Below are 18,602 nucleotides of genomic sequence, written 5' to 3'. Positions count from 1 at the left end.
TTTATATGCAAATTGAAGATAATAGTAGAATGAACTCATTTTTGCATGAGAAGTAATGAGATAAAGCATTTTAAAATGGGTAACACTCTATGAGTCATATTGTAAATGTTCAGTTAAACTAGGCTCTTTGCTTTTTCTTCTCTCTTGTCCTCCTCCTCCTGACGCTTCCTCCTGCTTCTTTCTCTTTCTCCTAATATATGTTTCAACAGCACAGAAACACTCAACCTGCCTAGAACAACAGGAATTCAATGTTAGAACACATGTGGTAATAAAAGAGTTTAGGGACAACAGAAAAGGCCCTCACCAGATTTGTAAGTTATGGTCACCTAAGCTGGAAGATTTTTTTTTTTTTTCTATTCAATGCAGCTTTAGGAACAATGCTGACTTAATTTTCTATTAGCAATCTTGTATTAATCTCTGCTCTAAAGATATGCTATTAAATTCACTCAGCTACTATATATTCATATATTTTCCTTTCTATATGTGTCCTCAATCCTCTTTCTGCCTAAATTCCTGCAATAGAGAATTGGTTTACTTTCATCGTTCTATTTATAGTGGAAGTTGGCACACATACTACAATTCTGGTATTATTGTCATGTTGGTCTAATGAGCTATGACCAGGGGATGCAGATGAGCAGCAATGAGGTTTAGAGCATGACTCTCCTGTTGACCTTACTTCTCCTTCTCTCAAGCTGGTTCCTAGATTCCAGTCCTAGTTTTGCCACTTATTTGCTATGCAATCTCAATGGATTGATTGAACCACTTTAAGTTGCAGTCTCTTCATCTATGAAAGGAGGGATTGTCATAAAATTCAATGACACATACCAAGTTGAAGATAAAATATAATTTATTTATTTTATCACTATTATTGATATGGCATTGTTGGTCATGCTTAATAACAAGCATAAAGCCCTATGAGAACACTATTTTGAAACAACTTGCTTTAATTTATATTATGACTTTCAACAACTTTAAAGGTAGACTTGCTAATTAAAATGCAAAACTCATAGAAACATTTGAATTTCAGATATACAATAAATATTTTTTTTTCACAATAAGTATGTACCAAATGTTGCATGGTATATACTTACACAAGAATCATTCTTATCTGTCTGAAATTCGACTGTAATTAGGTGCTGCATTTTATTTGCTATGTCTGGCATTCTCTTTACATGAAACTCAAATTGTCTTAAATACTGCATAAAGCTTTTCTTATAAATGATACTATGGCTTACGTCACTGATACTAAGTGTTTGAACTGTTGAAAGTGAATTTAATACATTTGCCTTGTAGATATTATTTTTCCACCTTTGCATTTATTCTGTGATTTTTGTTTCTTTTACATCTATCTAACCTGTTAGTAATTGTGTCTCACACTAAGAAGAGACTAGGAAAAATAGTGGATTAAATGCATGGGAGTTTATTCTTTCATAAAATCCTCCTTCCATAGCTGGCATGATTGCTCCATGAAGCATCAGGACCTCCATCTTCTATCTTCTTTCTGACATTCCAAGAGTATGACTTTTATCTTAAAGGTCATCTCAGGGATCAAGAGGGCTGTTGGAGCTCCAGCCACTGATCTATATTCCAGCATTCTATAGTCCAGGCTCACAGCAGTACAAAGCAAGTAAAAGATAAAAGATCTTTTTCCTGGAAGTCCCGCATCTGTTTATGGGTCAGTGATGAGCAATAACAGCAATAACTGTACCAAGGAGACTGGTAAATACCATCGTTTAGCCAGGCATACAGCTCTTCTGTTACCGAAGAGGAACAGGAGAGCAATCTCTACTCCTCTATCTATGGCCGTCTAAGAGGATGGAAGATGTTCTAACTTTTTTCTTTATACTTTTGTTTTGTTTTGTTTTTCGGCATTCATCAAATGTGATTATCCATCTGAATTCAAATCTGAGCAGCTCTGCTCACCAACTTTGTTCCTTTGGTAGTTTCATCAGGCTTCAATTTACCTCTTTGATTGTTTTATTTGGCTTTTACAGGCTTCTCCTTAAATATTCTACTAAGTTTTATTTATTTATTTTGTATTCAGTCTGATGATTTTTTCCCTGATCATTCTGAAGATGGTTCTATCCCTACAGCTTATTTGAAACAATTCTCACCATGTAGAGTTAACATCCATTTAAAGCAAAGCGTTCCATTGAAAAATGATACATCACTCACGGAAAGTAAACCAATTGAAATAATCACTTTAATTCAAATCAGAATCCAATTGCGTGTATGGCAGCTTGCGTATTAGTTTTTGTTTATTTAATGCTCAATTTCCTAGTACATAGCTGGCAAAACTAACAGTGGGAGATAACATAGCACAGCATAGTAATAAGATTTTATCAAAATTAAAAATTGTAATACAATTTTATTTTATTTTTAAAGATTTTATTTATTCATGACAGACAGAGAGAGAGAGAGAGAGAGAGAGAGAGGCAGAGGGAGCCCGATGTGGGACTTGATCCCAGGACGCTGGGATCACACCCTGAACCAAAGGCAGACTCTCAACCCCTGAGCCACCCAGGCACCCCATAAAATTTTATTTTATTGTTAATTTTATTTTAGTATGTCCAGATTTTTAAAGGCATTAAATGCTTAATATAGGATACTATACCATATTCTGATGAAAAATAAAATGTTTCAGAATATGTTACTAAACTTCAAATTTAGAAGTAAAATCCCCAAGTCATACTTAGCTCCCAGAGACTAAAAGAAATTATTTTTAGTAGAAGAGAATTCTGACTCTGTTATTCAGTTTTAATACTTACAGCAGTGTGAAGATATAACTTTTTCCCTTAAGCCTATGAATTTTAGAGATCTCATACAAACAAAAGGGGTATTTTTACCCTTTAGGCTATTCATTGATAACAGAACCCAAAGTATGTATCACCAATAAAAACAATTTAATTAGCAAGTTTTCATTTTAACTTTTTAGAAACCTATATTTTTGTATTTTAATATGGAACATATTAGAGTATAACATCAACACTAGTTATTAAAAAGGAAGTTATTGACTTTTTTCTTCTCTAGACTATAAACAATCCATTTCTTATTTCTCCTTAAGTAAAAATGTAGACATTTAATGTTTGTAGTATAATACATCATTCACCATGGAATTTTTGTCTGTAATTTATTTTGAATAAAAGCCTGAGGCCATTGTGACTTAAAATCCAAGGGGAATTAGAAAATATTTATCATTTGAAATCTTCCAAGCCAAAGAAAGCTAGGAATATTGGCCAGGCTAAAGATGTTGGATTTCTTCCACAAATGGCAAACACGCAACATACATTCATTTTCCACCTATATAGGTGTTTAATTGGTGAAATTGCACATGATCATAAACATTGCCTAAGAAAATACTTCATTAAAGTGAATTTTATTCTAAATTACATTGTTCTGCTAATATTCTGGAACACTGCATAGTACTATTCATTTCTTCAGAAAGTATTAAAATCAAAAATTTAAAAATATTTTTAAATGCCTTTGGCCTTATTCCTTAGGAACTTATTCTTGCAAATAACAATTTGAAAATATTCATGTGTGGATAGGTGAATGAAATACTCACATGCTAATTTGTTGAGTACCTGGTAATGTATGTTATTTTTTTTAGTTTTAAAATTTCAGGTACAGTTTCAAAGTTATGATGGATCTTGTTATTTTAATAAGTTTATGAAGAATATTACTATGGAAACATGACTTTACTATGACATTCTTTTTTTATAAAAACTGTTGCTAAATATCAATATAGATTATTAAATTGATGAAACATTTTTCTCTTTTTTTCATTATGTCTCTGAACTCATGGCTTCAACTACTGTATTTAAGCTAATACATTCTAAGTTATAATTCTATTTAAATTTTCTCTTCTTTTCTTTCTTTTTTTTTTTTTTTTTTCATTTTAATGTGTGAAATCTGATGTAGGAAATATGAGTTTCAGAGCCAAGGACCCAGAAAGAATTCTTCAGACGTCTTTGGTGCAAAAAGATGATTTTATTAAAGCCTGGGGACTGGACCTCTGGGCAAAGAGTTGCACAGGGGTCATGAGGTGTGGCCCATTATCTCCTTTAACTTGGGAGGAGGTTAGGCATAGTGTAAGTCTCTAAAGAATTTTGGAAGCAGGATTTCCAGGACCTTGATGTGACTAGCTATTGTTGGGGAAAGGTCATTTATCACTGTCTAATAAAACTTGAGTCATGCGACCTTTCAGATGTATATCTATGGGCCATGTGCTTGGGGGATGATTGCCAGTATATATCTTGGGGGCTAGAGACAAAGGATATTTCCAAAGGAATTTTTTATATATTAAATAGAATTAACGGGGTCCTGGGGATTGGGCTAAGATTGCTCTCTTGCCCTCAGTGAAGTAGTAACATGGAGGCAGCCGAGTTCCTAGAGGAACATCACTCTGTGAGTTTCAAGTACTTGTCAATGGGCTGTAGATAGTAAGGAAATTTTTCTTTTGCCTTTGTTCCACATCAAAATCCAAACCAATTATCTTTATCCCCAAATCTGCAACATTTGTAGTGTTTCCTATTCCATGTAAACGTAGCCAGAAAACTGAATCCTGCTAATGTTCTCTCTCAATTTGTCCCTCAAATCTAATGTTACAAAACTTGTGAATTTAACTTTTTTTTTTAATTTTTCTTAAATCTCTTCCATCATCTCATAGTTTCAGCTCTTATCATTTCTCACCTTCAAACTTGATCCTTTCCTACCAAGACTGCCCCTCCAGCTTAAACCTACACTTCATATTACAGGCAGACAGATCGACATAAAATTTATATTTAGTCATTTTGCATTCCTCTTCAAAACCCTTTAATGGCTGCTTGTAGCTTGCATGAAGAAAAGAAAAAGATTCAAATTATTTAGCTTATTCTGGAAGGCTATTTTTCTTATTAATTCCTCATACTATTCATACATATTCATTCTTTCCTACAAACCTCCAAAACACTAACACTTTCTGACTATTAAGCTGTGCTATTATTTCCATTCTCAAACACATCTCTCTACCGGAAAATCTTCCCTTGTCTTTTTAATTTACCTAAATCCAGTGCACTTTTTACAAACAAATAAATATTTCTTAACCCTAAATTTGACTCGTTTTAAAGTTCGTTGTCTAGTAATCATCATACGTGTTGCATCATAATAAAACTATTAACATTCTTGATTTTTTTCTCTAGATTAGAACTGGGAGCTGAAGGACCTTTACATATTCAACCTTGGGATATGAGTTTAGTACTGTACTGACGCATAGGAGATGATAAAATTAAATGCGCAAATGACCAATGACATGGTGATATTTCTAATATTCACAATTATGCATTATTGAGTTTATTTGTATAGTGTAACATCTTGCTAGAGACTTTACTTACTGTAGTCACATGCAGGGTTATCAATCAACCTATGTTTATTAGCAGTCAATCATTGAAGCCTAACAGAGTTCAATAATTTCTGGATTCCATTTCTTTAATAACATTTCTCATTAAGCATATTGATTTTTTTACTGCAGTTTCAATTTAATCTCCTATCATATGCAATAAGGGGGGGAGAAAAAGATGAGGGGCAACACATATTTGATCATTGTTTAGTCTTTATATATTCAACGAATATTGATTAAACTGGTACACTTTTCAGGCATTCAGTTAAATGCTGAGGATATACCTGTAAGAGACATCAATTCCAGTCTTCAAAATCTCACAGATTGAAGGAATCAAAAAAGAACATAACTGCATTACATTTAACAATGCAGTATGAAAGCTTCATAAATACAGATCTTCCTCAACTAATGATGGGGTTACATCCCAATAAACCCATTGTAAGTTGAAAATACCTTAAGTGGAAGATGGATTTAATACATATAACCTACTGAGCAGCTTAACTTAGCCCAGCCTACTGTAATGTGCTCCGAACACTTACAGTAGACTACAGATAGGCAAATTCATCTAACATAAAGCTTATTTGAAAATAAAGTGGTGAACTTCCACTGTAACTTAATGAATATGGCACTGAAAGTGAAAAACAAAATGACTGTATGGGTACAGAATGAGTTTTAAGTATATGGATTTGTCCTCATGATCCCATGCTTGATTGGGAGCTCTGGCCCACTGCTGCTGCTCAGCATTGCCAGGGAGTATTAGTACCACACAGTGCTAGCCCAGGAACATATATCAAAATTAAAATTCGAAGTACACGGTCTACAAATTTGTATAGTTTTCACACCATGGTAAAGTTGAAAAATCGTAAGTTTGTGGCTATCTATATATATTTGTTTCTTTTATATGCAAATATATAAAGAATAGAAAAAGTCAAATTTAAGTTGCAGAGTCACAGAAGATGTCTAAGAATATGTTAGTTTTGCAGTGGAGTCGAGAGCTAAATGGAGGAGTGGTAGGCTTTTCTTAGGAAAAAGTACAGGAGGCTTGAGATAGCATGGTGTATTTAATAGAGTGCAAGTCCCTTGTTATGTACAAGAGTAAGCAAAGACAATAGATTAATAAAGGGCTTCAAATTATTAATATATTGATAAAAGGTTTGAATAATTAAATAAACCCAAGTTTTTGCATTTGATTATAAAGGTGTACATTTATGTTTATAACATATAACAAAATGATAAAAATGGTTGGATACTTAGTATTTGCTAAGCATTGACATTTTCAATTTTTTAAAAAATAGATTAACTTATTTCTCAGCATAAGGGAAACCTGCATACTTATACCCATACACAAGATGATGTTTAACTTGATTTTTAGCTGCATAATTTCAATAATAATTTGGTTTTCTTTACAGTTTATCTTTCTCCATGCAACTTGGTCAATATTTGCAGATAGAACTGTAAACAAATAATACATCTACAAAGTTTTAAGCAACTTTTCAGTTTTGTATCAAAGGAGAATAGTGAGCACCACTTAAAATATATATAACTTATGCCAATTGGTCTTACAGACCTCCTAAAGTACATACTATTCATTTCACAGTAGACTTTTCATTGCCCTCTAATTATAGCTAACTTCTTCCTAACCTTTATATAATGCCCAGTTTGTAGGAGCTATCTATTGCTACACATTTTTAAAAAACTGAGGGAAAATTCTAGGTATAATTGCTTCACAGCCACCAACAATCATAGGGTTCAAAATCAAAATCTTCATGTATAATTTAAGGCATAATAGGTGGAGATTGTTTAATATAGAAAGACAACATGGCTTTAACAGTAACTGTTGATTCTTATTTTCTTTATCTTTCTCCTTTTGTGCAAGAACACATAAGATTACATAATATAAAATAAAAAATAGTATCATAGATATCTGTGTCTTCTAACAGTATTCATGTATGCTATCAACATTATCCTTCTGAGTACTCAATGTTTTAGAGAGGGAAAGTTAAGGAGACTATTGGAAGTGATTAATCAAAAAGAAAAGAAATTGTAAAATCTAATTTTGTTGTTCCTTCAAAGATGAATTATTTTATTTCTGTTCAATTAGCAGGATTTTGGCAGAGGTTAGAAATGTATCATATATTTTCTTCCTAACAGTAAAATAAGTAAATAGTAAAAACACTATTAAATTAAGACAAAGATGTAAAAACACTTCTAAAAAAGAACACTGAAATGAATTTTTTCTTGATCACTCAAGTAATTAGATGCAGAGGTATGTGAAATCAGTTATGTTAGTGAAGTACATTAATTGGCAATTGCTTAAAAATTTTGTTTTTCCTACTTAAAATGAATTATATTTATGATAGATAACTCTAGTAAATGCTCTTAAATTTATATAACCAATGTTCAAATATATCTATATTAACATTATTATGATTTGTAAGACCTTCTTCCAATGGCAAAAATCCATTGTGATTTTACTTTTGTCTAAAAATTAACTAGCTGTTGTCCCAAAGGCAGATATTAATTCCTCCCTTATTAATTTCTATTCTACTGTGGCATATGTAAGTCTATTGATTTAGCTTGAATGTGCTCTTTTGGCAATTTATCAAAAATGTTTACAGAGTCAACAAATATGTATGAGTTAACATCATCTTTTATGATGTCTTTTATGATTCTAGAGTTTATAGATGTAAGATTTACTTTAATTTATGGCAAGAAATATTGGCATAAAAATAAAGACAATCTTCAGTGTATGAGGTGAACAAGGACAATTTAATTTTTAGAGAGAACCTGGGCTAAACATGGTTGCAATATGTTATGATGTTATTTCATATTTTGGGTAGGAGAAACCAACTAGAGGGTCATCTTCTGCCTAATGCTTTAGAGTCAATTGCTTGGGACACTGTATGTTACAAAGATAAGTGATAATGAGATATTTTTCAAGATGTCATTGAACTATGGAGTAATATTCCCACCCAAGGATTATTCAATTCACTAGGGATGTACATTTGTCCATTAACTACTTATTAGGGCACAGACTCTGTGAATATGCATGTTAAGTTTTATTATATGTTGTCCAAAAGAGATGCAAATGATTTCTATTCTATGGAAAAGATAACTCCAAAATAATCATTAACCAATTTTGTGTTAAACATCTCAAATTTATATGTGTATGCCTTTCACAAATTATATAAACATCTGCTCTTCAAATGGACTGCAAGCTATCTTTACCATCTTGCTGGTTCCCTCATTAATGAGATAAATAAACCTTTGGCTCCTCTTCACTTTATATTTTTATTAGAATTGTGCTTTAACTCTTTTAAAGTTATATTCAACCATGTTGTAAGCTCCATGCATCTACAGTTCCTATACACTCCAGCAGGATTATGTTGGTAAAATGTACTTTTCATTTCTAGCAATTTAACCGAATAAAAGAGGGAGCTATTATTTTTACAATTTAGTGATAAAATTCTGTCTTAGAAACAGTTTGTTTTTTTTTTTTTTTTTGGTGAAGTGGGTGGAAGGAACTTAATTGCCTCTGCTGTATTAAGACATTTAGAGACTTCAACATAATCCCTGGCCCAAGAGAGAGATGCACCCTGGCCCAAGAGAGAGATGCACCCATGAAACACTGAAGTTATTGCTCTGTCAGTTCCTTGGTAATTAAATGTCGGCAAGGCATGAAATCTCTCTAAATCACAGTCTTTGTATTTCTAAAGAAAATAAAAGCTATTCCAGCAACTTACCGTACAGATTTGTGAAAAATTATATTAAATGAAATATACGTCTTTAAACTAACACAAGAAATAGTAAAAATTTAATAAGGTCTAGTTCTCTTCCCCTTACAGAAACATTTACCCATTCCTTTTGTCCTCACTTTAATTCTTGTTCATTTGTTAATAAGATCTTATCCTATTAATGTGAATATTTTATTAATCAAAGAACTGAAAAATCAACTTTGAAATAAATTAGAAGTATATATAACACTAATGAATGTTTCATAAGAAAATGTAATATTCACCTTCTAACTGAAAAACACAAAATTAATTGTCAAGAAAATGTTCTTTCTATTTCAGACTCTTAATATTCCATGAAATATGTTTTCCTTAACACAAATCCATAGAGTAGAATATACAAATTACAGTCTGGTGAAGAATACCCAAAAGAGTACAATTACATTAACAGAAAGATATAGTCTGTCTCGTAATTTACTTAGAAAAAAAATCTCATTAGCTTTTAAATAATAGCAGTTTTCAAGACTTTGAAACAACACCCATGGATCTTTAAATATACTACTGCATCTGTGTTTCATTGAATTTGCTTTCCTCTAAAAAACAACAACAAAAAAAGAAGTTACTCTTGTACAGTGGGATGGTAATCAGAGTGTTGTTCTGACCTGGTCACACACTAAAATAAATCTTATATGAACCAACTAAAACTTCTAAATTGGAGGTAACTTTATTATTTTTATTTATTTATTTAATTTTCTTTGGAGGTAACTTTATTTTTTTTTTTTTTTTTGAGAGTATTTGTCCTTTCTTGTTTTATTAGATACATCACTGTTTCATTTTTTTTTTTTTTATTGGTGTTCAATTTACTAACATACAGAATAACACCCAGTGCCCATCACCCATTCACTCCCTGAGAAATCAGGATACAGTAATTCAAGAATAAACCAAGACTTAAAGGAAATACCTAAATTCCCGTGTAAATTATATGCTGAAATTTCTTATACAATTTGCTTTAGGGAAACATGGGTGGCTCAGTGGTTGAGCATCTGCCTTTGGCTCAGGTCGTGATTCTGGGGCCCTGGGATCGGGACTCGATCCTGCATCGAGCTTCCTGTGGGAAGCCTGCTTCTCCTTCTACCTATGTCTCTGCCTCTCTCTGTCTCTCTGTGTCTCTCATGAATAAATAAACAAAATTATAGAAAAAAAAGTTCTTGCTTTAATTACCAAGTTTATTCAGGCATCGGTTCAAATTTGAAACTATGCTTCTTAAATGAATAATTAATATATACTTATTTTTTTATTATTGAAGTTGTCTAGTGAAAACACTGTGGTGATTGTGTATGCCTGAGAGGGCTGTGTGGCACTTTGAATAATACTTATATTGTTAAATAAGTGAAATAACATAACGTCAAGTATAGAGAAGTTCAGACTTCTGCCTTGAAGAATTAGGAGGAACAGAATAATTCTAAACAATAACCAGAAACTCCAATTATAAGGACATTTTTATGAAGGTAGAAATGGACACATAATATCTGGGAAGCATAGAACCAACCAACTCCATTGCCATAGTAACTCTTAGTATAAAGATAACAGTGGGGAATGAAATTTTCTTGACTTTAGATCAATACTGAAAGTTGCCTGGGTGCATCAGGTAATATTAATTTGGCCCATAAGGAATTCATTTGCTTAAGTTTTGCTTCTTTGTTTGTTACTGAGCAAATATGGTACAGAAAGGTTGGGGAAAGACAAGATGACATTTTGTGTCAGATTCCTATTAATATAACAGGTATAGATAGCAAGTGAGGGGCCTCTTTCACAAGAGCATATGAAGCAATGTTCTGTCAACAAATGAGGGAAAAAACAGGAACAAATTAAGAAAATTTTCGGTCCTAGTGACTCTTGTGTAGTACTATTAATACTATATAGTACCTAGTATTATGTAAAATTGAAAGAATCTTCTGAGTTGGTTTCTTGTTGGAATTAGAATACATTTTATATATAAATATAATGACTTTGAAGTCCTCTGTGGACATCCAGTACAAAACATATGTAGTTTGAGGATGCAAGATTTATTGTTCATATTTATAAAAATTTAACCAAGTGTAAATGATTCATGTGTTCAGTCACTGTTACTTACTGCTTTGGAGATCCTTCCAGTTTCCAGTTACAATTATGGTTTTGAGATTGTTGTAATTGAGTTAAGTCTTATCTTAAGACATCCTCTTATATCATCTCTTATACTTATGATGAGAAAGGTATCAATATCCCAGTTTTATAGACAAGAAAGGGTCAATTCAAAGGAGGTAGACAACTTCAAGGCCTGACTTGAGCTGGAGATTGCTGACTGCCTGGTGTTAACAGTAACTGATTGATGGAACAAGCCAAAATGAAAGTAACATCCAAGCCTTTAGTCACTTAGTGTAAAAATATAAGCAAGAGGCTAAATTAGAGAAAGTGCCAAATCTCCCACTGTTTCATTTTTCTCCGTGAAATGGCACCAGTCAAGGGTCAGATGGATCAGCACAGACATGGTGGATTGCTAGCCAAAATGAAAGTAATTGCCTCACGCCCCCAAAAAAAGCTGAACAATAGAACCCTGCAGTTTCATGGACTCCAGTGGAGGAGGGGAAGGATGGGTAAGGGCTAGGCGTAGCAAAGTACTAAATACTGGGTCCAGAGTAGAAAAATGTGTCTTCGAGTCCCTTCTCCACTCTTCTTCCCATAAAGCATTCTCAGCAGAGGTGCCTGTCACAAGTGCTTCTGATGTAGGTTCTTGATGGAAGGTAACCAAAGGAGGTGCTGGGGCTAGTAATACAAGGGATCCTGGCCAAGGGATCCTGGATTCTTAACTATAACTTTCTATAGTGATGGCAGTGCATTGGCTGCGCTCCGAGTCTGGTGTCAAAAGGCAACTTTCTCTCACAAAGTCTGCCAGACCAAAACCTTTGTAACTGCCTGTGGTCAGACCTGAAAGATCACACATAGATTTTTTGACCAGGAGCCAGACTCCTCAATAATTTTTGCAAAACTTATACGTTAGTTAGCTTGAAAAAAAATCCCGTTTTCTTGTATTCAAGATTGCTCTCCTCATTAAGAGCATTTTTGTAAGTTACCTATAACTTTATTGACTTTTATATAACCTCATAATTTTACAATTCCTTGCTAATAAGAAATGTGTTTGGAAATGTTTGCTGCAACTTGGGATAGGAAACAGAGCGGGAGTAGAGATGTAGATGGCAGTCCCATAGGCCACTTGAAAAATGGTGAAAAGAGGAAGAAAATCCTTGTATGAGACGTATATTAGACAACCATAGCATTCTGCTGCCTGGATGTACCCTAAATGTCACTGTTCTCCAGAAATAAAACAAAGCTATATTTTACTAATGATTCATTGATATCATGTCTTTCTACTTTGTCTAATACGTATCTATATATATGTTGCCTTAGCTCCCTCACTGTATCTTAAGGTCTTTGCTCACTTAGCAGTGCTTCTTAATTCATATTTTATAACCAAAGAAAAACCAAAGTGATATCTTCATAAGAAGTTCCCAATACATACTATTGAGTTGAATATGCTAAGCAGTCAGTAAGACATAGAGCTTTCTTCGTCATTGAGATCAGTGACTTTTTTTTTTTTTTTTTGGTACACCCAGGTAGCAGAATAACATGGTTGTCCCTTAGTAGTATGAATTTTGACATCCAAAATGAGTAAGTGACAAATTGTAATAAAGGGCTTAAGATTGGCAACGCCAACCTGATAGGAAGTTCAAAGGAATAAATTGCTAATTAGAAATGAAGGTTTCAGATTGAGATGCATTATAAAATTAAAACTTAAATTTCATTGGGATTTAATGTTACCCTTAATGGACTAAAGTGATTTTCAATGTCCTTTTTGGCATCTCTTTGCACATTAAAAGTAATATGGCTGTCATTCATCTTTGGTTAATCTGAGGAAGTAAAATGATTATACTTTGAAATTATGTTTTATATAGTAATTTTTCTTCAGGAATAACTTAAAAAAATGGAGCTGCCATTTGTGTGTTTCCTTTAAGCAGTTTTCATCATTGTGGTCATATTTCTGATTATACTGTAACATTTCTACCTTAAGAAAGCCTTTAGATTCATCAGGTCTCAGTGATATTTTAAGTACAACTTGTTTTTTTTTTTTTTTTTTAATTTTTATTTATTTATGATAGTCACACAGAGAGAGAGAGAGGCAGAGACATAGGCAGAGGGAGAAGCAGGCTCCATGCACCAGGAGCCTGACATGGGATTCGATCCCGGGTCTCCAGGATCGCGCCCTGGGCCAAAGGCAGGCGCCAAACCGCTGCGCCACCCAGGGATCCCCTTGTTTTTTTTTTTTTTTAAACAATTTCCATAGTCTCCATAACTCAAAACATAGAGATTATAGATTTTCAAATCCAGTCAGTAAAATAAAAATATGTTAGAAGAATTAACATTTTTGAGTGGCTATCCCCAGTGCTAACATGTTATATTAAATTGGTTCATTGAATCATGATATTCAAACTCAATAAGGAAAAGTGCTTCTCTCCCCCCATCCCATTTACGTATGAGAAGCTGAGACTAAGAGACTGATTTTACCAAAGTCATACAAAGAGAGCTAGAAGTAAAGCCAGAATTAAAAGCCAGGTTTGGTACTTGCTTGGCAGTACATAAAACTAAATTGGAATGATACAGAGAAGATTAGCATGGCCTTGGTGCAAGTATGACACACAATTACACAAAGCTTTTCATAAAAAGAAGAAAAAAAGCTAGATTTATTGTCTCCAAAGTTATATTATTTTTGTCTGTAAGACATATCTAATCTTCCTTGTATATTATATTTGAATTAAAAATGAGTTATTTTGTTATATGTGGCCATTATAAAACTATTCCAAAGTCTCTATCTATATAATACCAGTATAAATTCAAAAATTTTATGATAATTTATATTTCAGATGTGAAATTATATGTTTTAGTATCTATAGAATAGATGTGCTATTATTTTAGTCAATTCCATTTAATGCTCCAAAAAATTTGATAAGTTATCATGTGGAAAATTGTCTGATTATACACTATTTATGCCTTTAGTGCTGTAGTAATAGATACAAAAATATGGTGAATTATGAAAAATTAATTCAATATAATTAACCATTGAGATTTCTGAGGGTCAATATTTTGCACAAAGGTGCCTGATAAAAACACACTTCCTAAAATTGTGAAATACTGCTATTAAAAACTAGTAAATATGGGAAAAAAAGGTTAATTTATTAAGACTAAAATTTGCATGTGATTAAAGAGAACTTTTGAAGGCTATCATTTCCATATGATGGATATTTCATTCTGCTTTCTCATTAATGAAAAATACTGCATGCTACTGACAGTCATAGCAGAGTTAGGATTGGTGTTTCCCCACTGGGCTCCAACTGCAACAACTTTCATGTTGTTCACCACAACACCTGCTTCTCTGCTTTTTCCAATCTAGACTGCAACAGGTGTCTGCATAGGATTGCAACTTAATTTTGTAGACAGTAAATATGCCAGGGAGGGTGGGGGGATGGGAGAACAGGTGCCTAGGTTAAGGAGTGTACTTGTGATGAGCAATGGGTGTTGTACGAAAGTGTCGAATCACTGTATTGTACATTTGAAACTAATAATACACTGCGTTAACTAACTGGAATGTAAATAACAACGTGGAAAAAATAAAAAAATATTAAAAAAAAAGGAAAGAAAAAAGGAAAAAAAAACAAAACAAAAAACCCTAATAGATACCCACTGCTATAAATCTGTAGTTCTGTTCATAATATAAAGCAATTTTTAATAAACATCTATATATAAGAATGATAAAACTACATTATAAAACCATCAAATTGGAAGTGCACATAATGTTATATGCTCTCTATTCTCTAAATTATTATATAGAAGATATCCTGAATTTTGGGGTGCCTGGCTGGCTCAGTGGTTGAGCATCTGCCTTTGGCTCAGGTCCCGGGATTGAGTCCCTCATCGGGCTCCTTGCCTGAGCCTGCTTCTTCCCGTGCCTATACCTCTGCCTGTCTCTGTCTCTCATGAATAAATAAATAAAATCCTTTTTTTTTTTTTAAATGATATCCTGAATTTCAATCTTGCAAACAAATTGCATTGCTATAGCTATGTAAATACATACATGACGAGAAAAATTAAAATATCAAAATAAAAGCGCTTATCTCTGGAATTCAGAATTGTAAGTCATTTAGGCTTTAAAAACTTAGCATGAAGTCCTATTAATATAAAAAAGTGGAGAGGATCAAATTTAGTGCAGTCAATTATGGAGTGGAGGTCGGCACTTCAATTTGGCAGAAAGGGAAAATTCAAATATGGATAGAGTTAATGCTGTTGTTCTTTAGTAATTGCTTCAAATGCATTTTCTTAATTAGTAATAACTATCGCATCTCTTATGAAGAAGCATTTATCTTCCCCACTGTCTGTCTCATGTACAATAGTATGTAACCAGTATTGGAAAATTTCACTTTTATACATCCCTCCCTGTAATCTTTCTCATCACTTAAAAATTTCTCTTGCAAGTTTAATTGCCTAAGAGCTTATGTGAATTTAATTAAAGAGAAATAATAAATTTACCATGTATAAGCAAGTCCTTGAGAGTTTTACCATGTCAAATATCTCAAATACGTTAAATTAAAGCTCCCCAAGCAAAGGGTGCAAGATATTCTGCATAAATCTGCTTTTAGAGGTCCCACTTAATGAAGGAAAAACAATAGCCTTGTCTAACAGAAATAAAGAGATATTTATAATTGACCTGAAATATCATATCATGCCAGAAATCAATCGTTTGGGATATGAGATACAATACCCTGATTTTGTCATTTTTCTTTTTTAAAAAAATATTTTTTCTGTTGTAAACCATGTCACACATACACAAAGAAATGTCCTACTAATAACTGAACCTAAAACTAACTTAAACTATAATCAAAAATTACATGGCTCAGTTGGTTAAGTGTTCAACTCTTGGTTTCAGCTCGGTCATTCCTTGGACTTCTAGCTCAGCAAGGAGTTGGCATGAAAGATTCTCTCTCTGCCCCATCCCCAGCTCATGTTCTTTCTCTCTCTAAAAATAAATACATAAATCTTAAAATAAATTACCCCGGAAGTGGTTTTATTGATAACATAACACTTCACTGTAATATTCTGATAAACAGCAACTCCATTTAAACAATATAAAAACTGTAATCATCTTGAACAATCATCATAATATATTTTATAAAGAGTCCAGATACAGTATTTCAGATTTAAATTTTTTTTAAATACATGATCATTTGGTGGTCATTTATTCAATTCCACCAGAATGTTGAAATAAAAATGGAGGGATTGGTATGAGTGTATGTTGGTAAATAGTGATAATTTAAAAAATTAAAAAACAAAATAAAAATTCACCTTCTAGTCATGCTTTTGTCATTTTTGTTAGTGAACCTGAGAATGAGAGAACAATGATCTTCATTAATATAATTTCTAATTGTACCCAATATCTTTTAAAATAAAACATGGGCCAAGAAGTTGAGCCTACTCCTATAGTCTAAGTTACATTCCAGATGTAACATAAAGTACAGCTGTGTGTGTATTTGTGTGTATTTACGTATAATTTTAATCCCCACCACCCCCTTGGGATGCTTGTATTTCTGTTAGCATATCAGGAAACTCTAGAAACAAAGCTAGAAATGGAACTGAGGCTTTCTGCCTCAAAAATCTATTCATAAGTTTAAGAAAGCTATCTGTGAGTGTTGATTTAAGCAATATTTCACATAACTGTCTGAGTTACATGTATTTTCACCTGACACTATTGAAACTTCATAATTTGATCTTAACGCCAGTGAATACTGGCATGGCTCTTTCTTTCCAATTCTGCTTATATTTCTTTTCCTTGACTTATTGCACCTTTTAGAAACTCCAGTACAATGTTGAATGAAAACTATGATAATAGGAATGTTTCTCTTCTTAACAAATCTCAAAAGGTAGCTTTAAGGGTCGACTCTTAAATATGATATTTACTGTAGGTATTCTGAATACCTGTTAGCACATAAATTTTATTTTAAATGTTCTGAAAATGTTATCATTGATGATTCTTCTATATCAAATGTGTTATTTTTTCAGCAGTTATTGAGATTGTCTTATGAATTTTCTCTTTTAATCTTTCACTGTAAGTTGATTTGTATAATATGCACCAACCTTTGTTTCCTGGATAAAGCAAATTGGCATGACTTATTGTTGTGACGAAGGTATCCCTTAACAGATTGAGGAAGTTATCTTCCAGTATTCAGAGAATTTTATCATTAATGAGAGCTAAAAATTGTCCAGTTTTTTCTTCATCCATTAAGATGATAATGCTATTCTGATAATGTAGTAGAATATGCTGTTTAGTAAGGTTTACACTAGCTTTTCATTCTTGGAATAACTTTACTTGGTCATACTGTAGTATCTTTTATATATTATCATTTATTGCTTTCAAGTACTAAAATTTTAATAAATGCTTTTATGCCTATATTTATTTTTTTAAGATTTTATTTATTTATTCATGAGAGACACAGGCAGAGGGAGAAGCAGGCTCCATGCAGGAAGCCCTATGTGGGACTCGATCTGGATCTGGGATCACGCCCTGAGCAAAGGCAGACGCTCAACTGCTGAGCCACCGAGGAGTCCCACATTTTAAAATCTTATATTTTAATTATCATTTAGCTTGAAATATTTTCTAACTTGTGTTTTCTGCGATCTAAAATATATAGTATATACTTGTATGTTATATACAATTTAAGTTATATAAATTTATATTTGTATATATAATATGTATGAAATATTATATATATCATATTTTGTGTACTATATAAATTACTTATGTGTTTATTTTCATCCTAAGGAAACCCTTTTAGCATATTTTTATATAGTAAATAAGCTGGCAATTAATTTCCTATTTTGTGTTTCTGAATGTCTCTACTTCATCATCCATAAATATTATTTTTACTGGATATATAGTTCTGTGCTCACAATTTTATTTTCATTTCCTTTCATAATATGAAGAGGCCATTCTATTATTTCTTGGCCTCTTTTTCTTTTTTTCATGTTCTTTCTAATGAGAATGAAGTGGTCAATCCCATTATTGTTTAATATATGTAGTGTGTCACTCCTCCTGCCCCTCTTGCCTGCTTTGAACATTTTCTCTTTATCTTTTAATTTCACAACTTGACTATAATGTGCCTAGGTACCATTATAATTTACTTTGCATTTATCAAGTTTCAGTTTGTTTAGTTTCATGGAATCATAAGTTGATATTGTCTTCCATATTTGGGGCCAATAAATATTTTTTCTATTCCTATTTCCTCTCTTCTATCCCTTGGTATTAAAAGTACACATATTTTAACATTGATATTTTTTTCATGGGTCTCTAGCACCCTGTTAATTTTTCTTTGATGCCTTTTCTCTTTATTTTTCAAAGAGCATAATTTCTATTT

General features: G+C 32.6%; 1 protein-coding gene and 1 non-coding gene across 5 annotated transcripts in view; both read left to right on the top strand.

Annotated features, from left to right (window-relative positions):
• Positions 1 to 18,602, top strand: part of FSTL5 (follistatin like 5) — a 706,657-nt gene that overhangs the window by 493,640 nt on the left and 194,415 nt on the right. The window lies entirely within an intron of this gene.
• On the top strand, positions 13,761 to 13,866 carry LOC119869473. Its single transcript, XR_005371031.1, has one exon. It is a non-coding gene; the product is annotated as a U6 spliceosomal RNA (small nuclear RNA).

Source organism: Canis lupus, chromosome 15, assembly GCF_011100685.1.
Source record: "Canis lupus familiaris isolate Mischka breed German Shepherd chromosome 15, alternate assembly UU_Cfam_GSD_1.0, whole genome shotgun sequence".
NCBI classification, from domain to species: domain Eukaryota; kingdom Metazoa; phylum Chordata; class Mammalia; order Carnivora; family Canidae; genus Canis; species Canis lupus.
Note: the sequence above shows the minus strand (reverse complement) of the source record. Positions and strands in the feature narration are given on the sequence as shown.